Below are 14,468 nucleotides of genomic sequence, written 5' to 3'. Positions count from 1 at the left end.
GCCCCAACACCAAGCTCCAGGGGCCCAACCCCTGGGGGCCCCGAACCATAGCTCCAGGGCCCAACCCCTGGGGGCCCCCAACACCAGCTCCAGGGGCCCAACCCCTGGGGGCCCCAACACCAGCTCCAGGGGCCCAACCCCTGGGGGCCCCAACCACAGCTCCAGGGGCCCAACCCCTGGGGGCCCCAACACCTAGCTCCAGGGGCCCAAACCCTGGGGGCCCCAACACCAGCTCCAGGGGCCCAAACCCTGGGGGCCCCAACACCAGCTCCAGGGGCCCAAACCCTGGGGGCCCCAACACCAGCTCCAGGGGCCCAACCCCTGGGGGCCCGACACCAAGCTCCAGGGGCCCAAACCCTGGGGGCCCCAACACCAAGCTCCAGGGGCCCAACCCTGGGGGCCCCAACACCAAGCTCCAGGGGCCCAAACCCTGGGGGCCCCAACACCAGCTCCAGGGGCCCAAACCCTGGGGGCCCCAACACCATAGCTCCAGGGGCCCAACCCCTGGGGGCCCCGAACACCATAGCTCCAGGGGCCCAACCCCTGGGGGCCCCAACACCAAGCTCCAGGGGCCCAACCCCTGGGGGCCCCGAAACCATAGCTCCAGGGGCCCAACCCCTGGGGGCCCCAACACCAGCTCCAGGGGCCCAACCCCTGGGGGCCCCAACACCAGCTCCAGGGGCCCAACCCCTGGGGGCCCGAACCATAGCTCCAGGGGCCCAACCCCTGGGGGCCCGAACCATAGCTCCAGGGGCCCAACCCCTGGGGGCCCAACACCAACTCCAGGGGCCCAAACCCTGGGGGCCCCAACACCAACTCCAGGGGCCCAAACCCTGGGGGCCCCAACACCAACTCCAGGGGCTCAAACCCTGGGGGCCCCAACACCAGCTCCAGGGGCCCAAACCCTGGGGGCCCAATACCAGCTCCAGGGGCCCAACCCCTGGGGGCCCCAACACCAACTCCAGGGGCCCAAACCCTGGGGGCCCCAACACCATAGCTCCAGGGGCCCAACCCCTGGGGCCCCAACACCAACTCCAGGGGCCCAACCCCTGGGGGCCCGAACCATAGCTCCAGGGGCCCAACCCCTGGGGGCCCCAACACCAGCTCCAGGGGCCCAACCCTGGGGGCCCGAACACCATATCTCCAGGGGCCCAAACCCCTGGGGGCCCCAACACCAACTCCAGGGGCCCAACCCCTGGGGGCCCGAACCATAGCTCCAGGGGCCCAACCCCTGGGGGCCCCAACACCAACTCCAGGGGCCCAACCCCTGGGGGCCCCAACACAAGCTCCAGGGGCCCAACCCCTGGGGACCCAACACCAGCTCCAGGGGCCCAACCCCTGGGGGCCCCCACACCAACTCCAATGGCCCAACCCCTGGGGGCCCCAACACCAGCTCCAGGGGCCCAAACCCTCGGGGCCCGAAAACCAACTCCAGGGGCCCAACCCCTGGGGGCCCCAACACCAGCTCCAGGGGCCCAACCCCTGGGGCCCGATCCATAGCTCCAGGGGCCCAACCCCTGGGGGCCCCACAGCAACTCCAGGGGCCCAACCCCTGGAGCCCGAACCATAGCTCCAGGGGCCCAACCCCTGGGGGCCCCAACACTAACTCCAGGGGCCCAAACCCTGGGGGCCCCAACACCAAGTCCAGGGGCCCAAACCCTGCGGGCCCGAACCAGAGCTCCAGGGGCCCCACCCCTGGGGGCCCCAACACCAACTCCAGGGGCCCAACCCCTGGGGGCCCCAACACCAGCTCCAGGGGCCCAATCCCTGGCGGTCAGAACCATAGCTGCGGGGGCCCATCCCCTGAGGGCCCGAACCATATCTCCAGGGGCCCAAACCCTGGGGGCCCGAACCATAGCTCCAGGGGCCCAAACCCTGGGGGCCCCAACACATAGCTCCAGGGGCCCAAACCCTGGGGGCCCCAACACCAACTCCAGGGGCTCAAACCCTGGGGGCCCCAACACCAGCTCCAGGGGCCCAAACCCTGGGGGAACCAACACCAACTCCAGGGGCCCAACCCCTGGGGGCTCCAGACACCAAGCTCCAGGGGCCCAACCCCTGGGGGACCCCAACCATAGCTCCAGGGTCCCAAACCCTGGGGGACCCCAACACCAGCTCCAGGGGCCCAAACCCTGGGGGACCCAACACATAGCTCCAGGGGCCCAACCCCTGGGGGCCCGAACCATAGCTGCAGGGGGCCCAACCCCTGAGGGCCCCAACACCAGATCTCCAGGGGCCCAAACCCTGGGGGCCCCAACACCAGCTCCAGGGGCCCAAACCCTGGGGGCCCGAACAATATCTCCAGGGGCCCAACCCTGGGGGCCCCAACACCAAGCTCCAGGGGCTCAAACCCTGGGGGCCCCGAACCATAGCTCCAGGGGCCCAACCCCTGGGGGACCCAAATACCAACTCCAGGGGCCCAACCCCTGGGGCCCCAACACCAACTCCAGGGGCCCAACCCCTGGGGGCCCCAACACCAGCTCCAGGGGCCCAAACCCTGGGGGCCCCAAAACCAACTCCAGGGGCCCAAACCCTGGGGGCCCCAACACCAGCTCCAGGGGCCCAACCCCTGGGGGCCCGAACCATAGCTCCAGGGGCCCAACCCCTGGGGGCCCCAACACCATCTCCAGGGGCCCAAACCCTGGGGGCCCCAACACCAGCTCCAGGGGCCCAACCCCTGGGGGCCCGAACACCAGCTCCAGGGGCCCAACCCCTGGGGGCCCCAACACCAGCTCCAGGGGCCCAACCCCTGGGGGCCCGAACCATAGCTCCAGGGGCCCAACCCCTGGGGGCCCCAACACCAGCTCCAGGGGCCCAAACCCTGGGGGCCCCAACACCAACTCCAGGGGCCCAACCCCTGGGGGCCCCAACACCAGCTCCAGGGGCCCAACCCCTGGGGGCCCGAACCATAGCTCCAGGGGCCCAACCCCTGGGGGCCCCAACACCAGCTCCAGGGGCCCAACCCCTGGGGGCCCCAACACCAACTCCAGGGGCCCAACCCCTGGGGGCCCCAACACCAGCTCCAGGGGCCCAAACCCTGGGGGCCCCAACACGAACTCCAGGGGCCAAACCCCTGGGGGCCCGAACCATAGCTCCAGGGGCCCAACCCCTGGGGGCCCCAACACCAGCTCCAGGGGCCCAAACCCTGGGGGCCCCAACACCAACTCCAGGGGCCCAAACCCTGGGGGCCCCAACACCAGCTCCAGGGGCCCAACCCCTGGGGGCCCCGAACCATAGCTCCAGGGGCCCAACCCCTGGGGGCCCCAACACCAACTCCAGGGGCCCAAACCCTGGGGGCCCGAACCCAAGCTCCAGGGGCTCAAACCCTGGGGGCCCCAACACCAGCTCCAGGGGCCCAAACCCCTGGGGGCCCCAACACCAAGCTCCAGGGGCCCAACCCCTGGGGGCCCCGAACCATAGCTCCAGGGGCCCAAACCCTGGGGGCCCCAACACCAACTCCAGGGGCCCAACCCCTGGGGGCCCCAACACCAACTCCAGGGGCCCAACCCCTGGGGGCCCGAACACCAGCTCCAGGGGCCCAACCCCTGGGGGCCCCAACACCAACTCCAGGGGCCCAACCCCTGGGGGCCCCAACACCAGCTCCAGGGGCCCAACCCCTGGGGGCCCGAACCATAGCTCCAGGGGCCCAACCCCTGGGGACCCCAACACCAGCTCCAGGGGCCCAAACCCTGGGGGACCGAACCATAGCTCCAGGGGCCCAACCCCTGGGGGCCCGAACCATAGCTCCAGGGGCCTAACCCCTGGGGGCCCCAACCCCAGCTCTAGGGGCCCAACCGCTTTGGGACCGAACCCCGCAATAGGGACCTACCCCCTGGGGCCCCAACCGTAGCTCCAGGGTCTCAACCCCTGCGGGCCCCAACCGTGGCCCCGGAGAACCATGAGTAGTAATAAGCTCGATAGTACTCATCACCATGCAATTTTGACACGTTTCCACGGCCCTTTTAGGGCTTATGTCCGGCTTCCCACCCTCCATTTCCGTTGGCTCCGTAGACTATTCTGAAAAAAATGGGCGTGTATGTGTTTGACTAGGGGAAGTGTTGTGTAGTTTTGTGCTTGATGACATGAATAAAAAGTGTATTAAATATCAGGGTGTATTAATAAAAAAGTTAAATAATATTGTAATCTAGGTTTATAAAGGGAATTTTCTAAGGCAAAACCTGTTTGGTAAGCACAGCATAAAAACTTTTTTAAAAAGTGTCTAAGAAAAATACAATAAAGCTTACGGTAAACTTAAAAAAAGTTTACCTTTGCAGTCTTTTTGTAAAACCAGGTAGCTTTTTTGGTTTAACCTTAGTAAATAAAACACATTAAAACTAAATAATACCAATGTAGATTAAGAAAAACGAAGTTTAAAAGGAAAATTGACAAAGGCAAAGCCTGTTTTGTAAGCACGGGGTAAAAAAGTATTTAGACTATTCAATATCATTGCAGATTAAGAAGAAAGATCAAAGATAGACAGCACATGGCGGAATCAGAATGAGACAGAGAGAGAAGCAGGCAGAGTCTGTTTAGTAAGCACAGGGTAAAAAAGAATTCAGAATCAGGGCGGTTTACAAGACAAGAAAAGCGAAGAGAGAGTCCAATTTGCAAAGAGCAAAAATAGAGAACACATGGTAGGATTAAAGAGAAAGAGATAGAATTGTTACCTTTTCCCGTCTTTCTGCAGAATGAGGCAGCTTTCCGGGTTCAAACCCTCTTAGCCTCGTTATCACCGCCTTTGGATCGGACCAATCAGAGGTAGTTTTACAACAGCGTCATAGAATTCATTTTCCTGAACCAAACCTAGTGTCTCAAGACTTTAAGCAAGAGCCAGCTCCCCCTCTTTCCACCCTTCCTATTATCTGTTTTTTCTTATCTAAAGAAACAGACCCGCAGCATTTTCCCACCAAGTAGCCCTTTTACAAAGATGTTTTTAAAACGCGCAAGCTTTTCGTAATACACCCTTTTTTAAAGTTTTTCCCTAGGTTTTAAACTAATTGGTTTTTTTTTTCTTTTTTAGTAAAAACAATGTGAAAGTCGGGCAAAGCACCTGTTAGTAAAGAAGCCTCTGTGAGCAGTGGGTCAGAGATAAGAAGGCTGCTTCTTTCCCAAACTTTTTAACAAACACAAGTTACAATTACATTAAGTTTTGCAAAGGGATAATGACTCGAAAGACAAACCTAAGCCACAACCCTTTTGTATGTGTTGTAATAAAAAATTATGCAGAAGCAACCTAGATTTTTTTTTAGTAACAGGCGGTTTATAGTCCCCATATTTAGGATACCGGCGGGTTAGAGAGAAGATTGCTTTTTTCCCCACTTTTTAACAAATAAGGTTGAAAAGGAAACCTGAAGACCCATAGCCTTTATTTAGGCATAGGTGTTTTAATAACATGGAAGTGGGCAAAAACATTTTAGTGCGATAAAACTAATGCGCTGTAATAAAAAAGGTTTGTTTTTTTTTAATTTTAGGCTAACCCGGGCCATTTTATAGTAAAAACAGCAGGCTCTTGCAGCAGCTCTTAGCAAAAACAGCCTCTGTAAGTCAGTAAATTTAAAAAAAAAGAACAAAACATAACAAGGTCTTCTTTTAAAGCAAAAGAACCCCCAAAACAGGTATTAAGAAGCATACTAATTTACTATAAAAACTAAGCTTTTTAACCATTAAAGTTTAAAAGCTAAAGTGTGTAGCCAAAAACCTTCCCGCGTTTTTTAAAAAACCAACTAAGACAACTCCCCCTCCGCTCTTAGCTAAACAGCCAGAGCCTTCGGCTTTTTTTTTAACCCTGTAACAAAACCTAAATACCGTTTTAAAATATGTTTTAAAGAAATATATAATTTTTTTAACTTACTAACAATGTAAAATAAGTTGTGTAAAAGTTTAACGTGGTTTATTTTTAAATTAGCAGTTTTGTTTTAAAAACTAAGGCCATAAAACAAATTAAAGAAATACAGGTTGCAGTTTTTAAAAAGTTTTTGGTTACAAGGGTGTAAATGGGTACATTACCATTTAAAAAAGGCTTTTTATTAACTGTTTAAACACATTTACTATAAAAAAATAACATTTTTAGCCATTAAAGCTAAAGCATGTTGGCAGTCTGGGGACCGACACCCGCCTTTTTTCCTAGAAAAGTGCCCTTTACGCACCCTGTTTTTTTAAAGAAACGCCTTTTTAAATATTAATTTTGGGGGGGGTGGAGGGCAAAACCTTTTTTTAAAAACAGGTTTAAACCTATAAATAGAGGAACAAAAACTTAACAAGACTGTTAAAGAAATATTGCTAATACAAGACTTTTACCGTTATGGGGAGCAACCACATGGTAAGAAACCTTACTATAATTTGCGTGGGTCGTCAAGGTATTATACTAGCGTTATGCTCACTTAAAAGGCAATATTTTTTCTTTTAAATAGGACGAGGCCTTTTTTCTTGACATTCCAGATGCCGCGCTACAAGCTTTAAACTTTGGTAAGCTAATTAATATGCTACACAAGAATAATTTATTTTTAAGATAAAAGGTTTTAAAAAATTTATTTTTTTAATTTAGAACAAGATGGAAGTCAAAACCACCCAATAGTTTTCCTGAAATTACAGAAGAAGGTGTGAACTGTTTTTCAAATATGTGTTTTTTAAAATAAAAAAATCTGATGTTGGAAATAGTGTGCATTTTAGGGGCTTGAAAACCCTTAAAGCTTTTATTGTACAAAAGTTGCCGTTCTACCGCCCCTGCGTGGTGTAAACTATAATTTAAACGCGGTTTTTAGCCCGCTTATTGCAAAAACGTTTTTAAAATATATATTTTTGGGGAACAGCTTTGTTGTTGTTAGTTAAAAAAAAGCCGTGCTAAAAAACATTCTGTTTATGTGTATCGGCAGACTCATCAAGCGTTATTCCTCAAGAAGAAATGTTGAAGGTGAGCGCGCTTAAAGAGGCCAAGAAATTTCCCTTTGAGGCAGCTGCAGTTGGAAGCAAGGGTATTAAGCACAGCGATTTTGAACAGCCCTGCGCGTCCAAATCTCTTATTGCACAAAACCAGCCGGCACTAAAAAAGGCCAAAAAGTCTACCTCTAAAACAGCATTCGTTTTCAGGGAGGGGGGGAAAGGGGCTCAGACCCCCCCCCAAGCTTTTGAACCACCCAAAGCTACCTCTACAACTTCCAGGAACCATGGTAAGCGAGGCAGAGGAGTTAAAGCCCCTAGTTTTCAACAGACCTTTGCCTCCCCGACCCAAAACAATTAGCTTTAAAAACAAACAACTCTGTGGAAGCAACCATGTTTACGCGTGGTTTGAGCAGGGTGAAGAAGTTAATCCCCCGGGTTTTGGAACCCGCAAAACCCTTGCCAGAAATAAGAATGTTCCTGTGGGGCTGGCTGCATCTGTTGCTGCTTTTAACTAGCTGTTTAGTGTTTGTACATCTCTAAAGCGTTTAATAGATAAAAAAGTTTTCAAAGCTAATTCTTGAGGTATTTCAAAAACAAAATTTTCCAGAAGAAAGGGTGGTTTTTAGACCAAAAAATAGCAGATACACGGGCACTAATTAAAAAAGTGGAAAGTGCGATAAAGGGGGAAGGAAGAGGCTGACTGCACATGAAACCTAAAAATGAAAAGAGGGGTAGGGAAAAAAATGGAAAAAATCTAAAATAGTAAGAAGGCTTTTGGCCAAAAACATAAAAAAAACCAAAGCTATTTTAAAAAACAACCCCCCCAACCAAGAAAGGGAAATAGACCCTCCCACCCCTTCTTCTTCTTCTGAAGGTCCAGATTCCCCCGCTCCTGATACACCACCACAGGTGTATTTGGAGCGTGTAAGATACTGGATAAGACCCCGAAGGAAGTTTAAGGCTTATGACTATTTTGAAGAATTTCGTTTTGCTAATTTGGACAGAGTAACCGGGTTCACAGAAACCATGGTGGCCATCGACATCGCTTTTCAAAATTTGCTAGATGATATTAATAATCAGGTGGGCCCTGAAGATTTTGTACAGCCACGCTTAGATGTCCCGGGGATAAATCACCAGCTCTTTTCTTTACGGAGGCCTTGGGAAAATTTAAACGACGTAGATTTTTTAAATAACATCGTTAATGTGTTGCAAAGTAACGCAGAGATTGTGTGGTCCGAAACTATACGCCTGGCTGTTACACTTATTAATAACAGGGTTGGTGGAGTTGGGTCTGTAAGACCTCTAAAAACTATTACGTGCAGTAAAATTTTTGAAAAAAAAGAAAACATTTAATTGATTTAAATAACCAGGGTGACAACCTGTCTTTTGCCGGTAGCGTGCTGGGTCTTCTATCAGATAAAAAAGTTACAGATGCCCAGCTGTTAGAGGGGGCCAAACACCTTCATCAGGAATTGGGGTTTTCGGACCAAAAAATGATTAGCTTGACAGACGAGAGCTCTTTCGAAGTGTGCTTGGGGGTAGCTATTACCGTTATGTATTATGAAAATGAAAATTGGTGTTTTTTTACAACGGGGGGTGTACAGCCTTCCCACGGCCTTTGAATTTAACGGGTGTTTTTTCACCGGTGCCCCATTTGCTATTGCGAAAATGATTACAACCCGTTGCTTAAGGCAACCCACGGACAGCTGTACAACAGAACCATCATTAAGGCTGAATTTTCAAAAAGCCAGGGGTTTTAGGTAAGGACTATGCTAGCAAACGATAACCAGGTGGAAAATTTTTTACGAGAAAAAAAGCTGCCACAACCTTTGGTTCCTAGAGACGCCCTTTACGGTGCTAGAACAAACGCCATTTACCATTATTACAAACCGCAGCCCGGGGAGCCGGTTCATTACTACGATTTTACCAACCTCTACCCTTTTGTTAACAAAACTAATCAATATCCTGTAGGACATCCCGTTATTGTGTATGAGGGTTTTGGGGATATCTGCCAGTACTTTGGCGTTGCCAAGGTTAGAGTGTACCCTCCAAGAGGTTTGTATTTTCCCGTGTTACAATACAGGGTTGATGGTAAACTAATGTTTCCCCTGTGCGCACTTTGTGCAGAAACAAAACAAAAGGACCCCTGCAGGCACAATCAGGAGGAGAGGGCTTTAACAGGGGCTTGGTGCCCTATAGAGTTGGTGGAGGCTTTAAACAAAGGGTACAGTAAAAAGGGGAGTGGAATCCACCCCATTGGATTATTTAGGAGATTTAACTAGCGAAATACCCCCAGATGATCACATTGTGGAGTTTGTGTCCGCGGGACCTAAAACATACGGGGACAAACTGTCCAGCGGTAAAACCTCTATGAAATTAAAAAGAATCACACTTAACTCTTTCGCTAACAAGAGGACTCCTAAAGGGTGGCATGTTTCTATGAAAGCCTTGGCAGAGCTAAACGTGCCTACGACAATCGTAGGGCATGTTACCAATGAACAATTTTTAGAGCGTCTAAAAGTAGGGCTAAAGCCTGTCAAGGCCACAAGTAGAACCACCCCTTTTAAAAACGTCCCTGTTAAAAAACGAAAAATCGACTGGTTAACAATGTAAAATAAAAGACGTAAATAAAATTTTATTGGTGCACCTCTTTAAACACACGCAAGATAAACACGTTTGAACATGTTGAAACATGCTTAAAACAGGTCTGGACATGCCGGGTCTTCATAGACGGTTACAACAGAAATTAACACAGAACTACACAGAGGACGCCCAATTGACCTGACACAAGCTAAAGCGCTAAGCCTGTGGAAAACCGTCTACGGGGGTAATTTTAAAATAAAGACGCAACGTGTGATTTCTAAAAAAGGGGATCAAGAAATAGTATCTAAAACAAAGTGCATTGTTGAAAAGGGGAATCAGCAAACCATTACCGATGAAATATTTATCGTTTCAGGGGTTTTATTAAGAGGACAAAGACAGGTGTATGCATTACAAGATTATGAAGGGGAGGAAGTCGTGCGGTCTTCTTATCCTGAAGACTTACAAAAAGTAAACCCTAACGAGGACTGCGTTTACAGGGTAGAAAATTTTTTAGCAGAAAAAGGTCAGGGAATAAACAAATTTTTTTTGTAAAATGGAAAGGCTGGCCTAAGAAATTTAATAGTTGGCTTAAAGCGTCTCAAGTGCACTACCTTTAATAAAAAAATGACTGAAAAAAGTTTTTACATGACCTTACCAAGCAACGCCTGAGCGGGGGTTTTTCCTCAAAATACTAGTTCCAATTTTACAATAAAACTAGCCAAGCCTTTAAATTTAATAAGGCGGTGGGATGTCGCTTTATCGGAAATTTATTATTGTCACTTTTGGAACACGCTTCTTTACGAAACAGCATTTACTTTAGCCTCGGAAAAAAATTCCAACCTACAACATGGATTCCGGCTATTATTCAATCATTCACCATTTAATAGAAATCATCACGAATATAGACAAAGATGCCGAAAAACCAAATACCTACGTTATTTACAACCCTGTGACTAGAAGCGTTCAGTTAAAACCAAACGATGGAAAGTAGTTTTTTTCCACAGTGGGTAAATTGGCAACAATATTGGGAATGCTTTCAAATCATCCGTGTAGGATAGTACCCCGCAGACATTACGGGGTGGTTAACTCTTTATACGTGTACACGGATATAGTGGAACATCAGTTAGTGGGGGACTACTATGTGCCGCTGTTGCGCTGCGTTCCCATCCGCGGTAGCAACAACGAATTTCTTACAATAATGTATGACAAACCGCATTACGTTCCCTTAAGTAAGCAGCACATCAGAACCATTACTATTGAAATAAAGACGGATCAAAATAAGCGCGCTTCATTTAGTTTTGGAAAGATAATTGTTAAACTATATTTGCGCCCCCAAGAAGCTGGAGAATTGTGACTAAGAAAAACTATGGAGACCCCTTTTTGTATAGAAACTACTACAAGGCCCAGGCTGGCTATGCCTTAGCAGGATATCAAGGATTACTCGTTTTGTACGGGATAGGTTTAGAAGGCATATTTCGCAGTCTTTTTAGAAAAGTCGTGTCCCCTTTAAAAAGAGGTTTTTTACATTATTAAACCCCACATAAAACAGCCGCAAAAAATATAACCAAAAATGTCGTAAACCACGTGTCTAGCGCAGTTAAAAACAAAACAGGAGCACAGGAAGGTTCCGGTTTAGTGGTAATGAGAAGAAAAAGAGCAGCGATGCGCCAGCCATTTAAGGTACCATATAGACCATTAAAAAAAAGCTGTCGGAAGACGTCTTAGCCATATACCTAAAAGGCCTCCTAAGAAGAGGAAGCGTTTCGTTCCCGCGATAAAAGGGATATATTTTAAAATGGCTTTTATTCATTGTGGGTCTGACGAATGCACCAAAATCGGAACTGGATTTATTTCAAATAGCCCCTACAAAAACCAGTATTTAAAATAACTTTTATGTAGAGGTACCTTCTTTGACCGCTTTTAGGGTAAATGCACCTCTTGAATTTTTTATTACGGGGCTTGGGGATCATTACTTAGACCTTAACAACACTCTACTGTACGTGTGCTGCAAGGTGATAAAAGATGACTGGTCGGACATTGATGATGATGCCCGGGTGCCCCGAATAGACTACCCCATCGCCACTCTTTTTAACCAGCTGGATGTTACTTTAGGCGATCGTATTAATAGCTAGAGCAACAATTGTTACCCTTAGAGAGCCTTAATAGAGCTAATTTTAAACGAAAAGCCACGACAGCCTCGCTACGCAATTTGTTTTTTTAAAGAAAATCTACTGCTAAACGGTGTAGTTTTAAAAATTAAACTAACAAGTTGCAAAGATGTTTTTTGCCTTATGAGCGGGATTGAAAACCAGAATTATGAAGTACACATTATTTCGGTTTCTTTGCTTTTAAATCGTGCAAAAGTAACCCTGGAGGTTCGTTTGGGGCACGGCGAAGCTTTAATGATTGTCAACGCTAAGTATCCCGTAGACCGGGTAAGCATAAAGGTGTTTAGCATACCGGCCGGCAGTCGTGTCAGTTACCAGGAAAACCTTTTTTTAGGACAGCTACTCAAGCAGCTAGTAGTAGGTTTTATAGATAACGACGCCTTCAGCGGCAGCTACGTTAAAAATCCTTTTAACTTTAAACATTATAACCTTAATTTTGTGGCCTTGTATGTGGATGGCGAACAGGTGCCAGCAAATCCCCTACAACCCGATTTTGAAAATGGAACCGGCGATGAATTTGCCCAGGGCTATACGCTGTACGCCTTTGATTTGACCCCATATCAGGAGTCCGCCGATCATTATTCTTTAATTAAAACTGGAAACCTGAGAGCGGAAATTCGGTTTGCAACGGCTTTGCCGTCTACGGTTAACATGATAGGGTATGGGGTTTTTGATAACGTGCTCGAAGTAAATCATAGAAGAAACGTTCTGTTTAACTATATGTAATCATGCACACCGTGCAGCTACGTGATATTTTATCAAAGGACCCTTCTTTTTTAGATGCTTTTTCTAGCGATTGCTTTCGAAAGGTTTTGAGTCCGGAAGACCTTTGGGGCATATTGTTAACATCCACCCCCATAAGTTACCCGGGGAACATTTGTTGGCCCTTTATTTTCCAAAACGGGGGCCCGGCGAGTTTTTGACTCCTGCGGTTTTTCCGAAGACAGTAACTTTTTCCCTAAGTCTATTATGAATTTTTTAAACCGTAACTGTGATAAAGTTGTGTTTCATCAGAGACAACTTCAGGACCTCCTAGCAGTAACCTGCGGTTATCATTGGATTTTTTTCTTAAACAACGTAATAAGGGTTTATCTTTTGATTGTATTTTAAAGTTGTACACAGATGATTTACCAGAAAATGACCGCTTGGTGGTGCAATTTGTAAAAGGAAGAAGACCGGCATGCCCAGACCTGTTTTAAACATATTTCAACATGTTCAAACGTGTTTGTCTTCTCGTGTGTTTAAAGAGGTGCACCAATAAAATTTTGTTTACGTCTTTTATTTTACCTTTTTAACCAGTCGATTTTTCGTTTTTTAACAGGGACGTTTTTAAAAGGGGTGGTTCTACTTGTGGCCTTGACAGGCTTTAGCCCTATTTTTTGGCGCTCTAAAAATTGTTTATTGGTAACATGCCCTACGACGGTCTTAGGCACGTTTAGCTCTGCCAAGGCTTTCATAAAAACATGCCACCGTTTAGGAGTCCTCTTGTTAGCGAAAGAATAAGAGCCGGTTACCCCCTGACTATATCAAGCATGTGAGACCCCTCAATCGCTTTTCCCCGGTACACAAGCGGCAGTTATCAGCCCAAGAAGAAACATCTTTACGCTGTTTAAGCTTATTTAACAATATTTCAGCTTTTTTTTATAACGAGGGTTTACCTCTCCAATACCTCCAGAATAACAAAGTCCGATATACCTCCCTGAACTTTAGGAGGTTGAATCTCCTCTTGCTCTTGCTCTTGCTCGGGGAAAAAAAAGAGGTTTATTTTAGTCTTTTCCATTTCACCACGCTTGGCCAATACCAGGTATCTTTGCAGGACCCCCTCGTAGAGTTTAGCCTTTTCGTAGTCGGATAAACCGGTTCTTTGAAGAATGTCTTTCATTTCTGAATCCAATTGGCGAGTGGTTGTGGTTCACGTATATTCTTCACCGCTAGAAGTCCGACGAGGTACAGTTTTTTCAGTGTGTTCCGTTACCTGTTAATTAAAAGGCTTGACAGCAGGGGGAGTGCAAAGCTTAACAAACGACCATTAAAGCCACCGGTTTGTTTTACAATAAGCTTTTTTTCTTTTTAGGGATAGCTTTTTATCGTTTAGCTTTTTAATAATTTTTCGGGTTTTTTTTAAGGATGCTTATTTGTCGAGGTTTTAGAGGAACGTTTCCTTTTAAAGTGTTAAGCTCTATTTCTGAGATGGCCGCTGCTAGGTCGTCAGAAGCCGTAACTATTTTTTATGGTTTTTTTTAAAGGAGTATGCATAGGGCCGGTCTGTGGGGAAAAGACCTGTTTTTAACCTGAGGTTTTCGGACGCTGAACGTTTAAATCCACCAGCAGATACGCGAAGGGTTTTTTGGTACCGTGATCAGAAGCCTCCAAAAAAATTGTAGTTTATCGCGGGGGTTTTTAAAAAGAACCATATATTTAGTATATAAATTAATTGTACGGCTTTTTTCCCTGACAAAACATATTTTGCACAATGAACAGAATACTTAATTTTTTGTGGTGTACGTATTTTGTAAAGGCTTTTTCAATTTCAGCGCTTTCAGAAGCAGACTCCACTAGATCATCAATAACAACCACATTCACTTTATTACGAAATAAATGGTCATCATTAAATGTGTTAGGTAATCTTCAAAAATGTAATACATGAAAATTTTTGGAGCAACTCTGTATACAGCGGTTACCATCAGCTATAATACCACACAATATTTTCAGGCATACATGAAAACAGTTTGTTGACCATTTTCTACCAACTGATTTATAAAATAAGATTCTCCAGAATTTGAGGGACGACAGAGCAAAAAGTAAAAGGGATGAACAAACGTGGTTTTTCATAATTAT

The 14,468-nt window shown here is 47.4% G+C and overlaps 2 long non-coding RNA genes across 3 annotated transcripts; both read left to right on the top strand.

Annotated features, from left to right (window-relative positions):
- Window positions 1-6,247: 6,247 nt before the first annotated feature.
- LOC127042621 (uncharacterized) lies at window positions 6,248-7,321 on the top strand. 2 transcript variants are annotated; one of them, XR_007771998.1, is made up of 4 exons: window positions 6,248-6,319; window positions 6,411-6,465; window positions 6,545-6,597; window positions 6,873-7,321. It is a non-coding gene; the product is annotated as an uncharacterized LOC127042621 (long non-coding RNA). The 2 variants fall into 2 exon arrangements; XR_007771997.1 differs by lacking the exon at window positions 6,873-7,321 and having other exon boundaries at window positions 6,545-6,654.
- A 4,345-nt stretch (window positions 7,322-11,666) lies between these two features.
- LOC127042620 (uncharacterized) lies at window positions 11,667-12,911 on the top strand. The gene is made up of 2 exons (XR_007771996.1): window positions 11,667-11,703; window positions 12,743-12,911. It is a non-coding gene; the product is annotated as an uncharacterized LOC127042620 (long non-coding RNA).
- Window positions 12,912-14,468: the final 1,557 nt, after the last annotated feature.

The sequence above is a fragment of the Gopherus flavomarginatus genome, unplaced genomic scaffold, assembly GCF_025201925.1.
Source record: "Gopherus flavomarginatus isolate rGopFla2 unplaced genomic scaffold, rGopFla2.mat.asm mat_scaffold_691_arrow_ctg1, whole genome shotgun sequence".
NCBI classification, from domain to species: domain Eukaryota; kingdom Metazoa; phylum Chordata; order Testudines; family Testudinidae; genus Gopherus; species Gopherus flavomarginatus.
The sequence above is the reverse complement of the archived record's forward strand: the minus strand, read 5'-3'. Positions and strand labels throughout refer to the sequence as shown.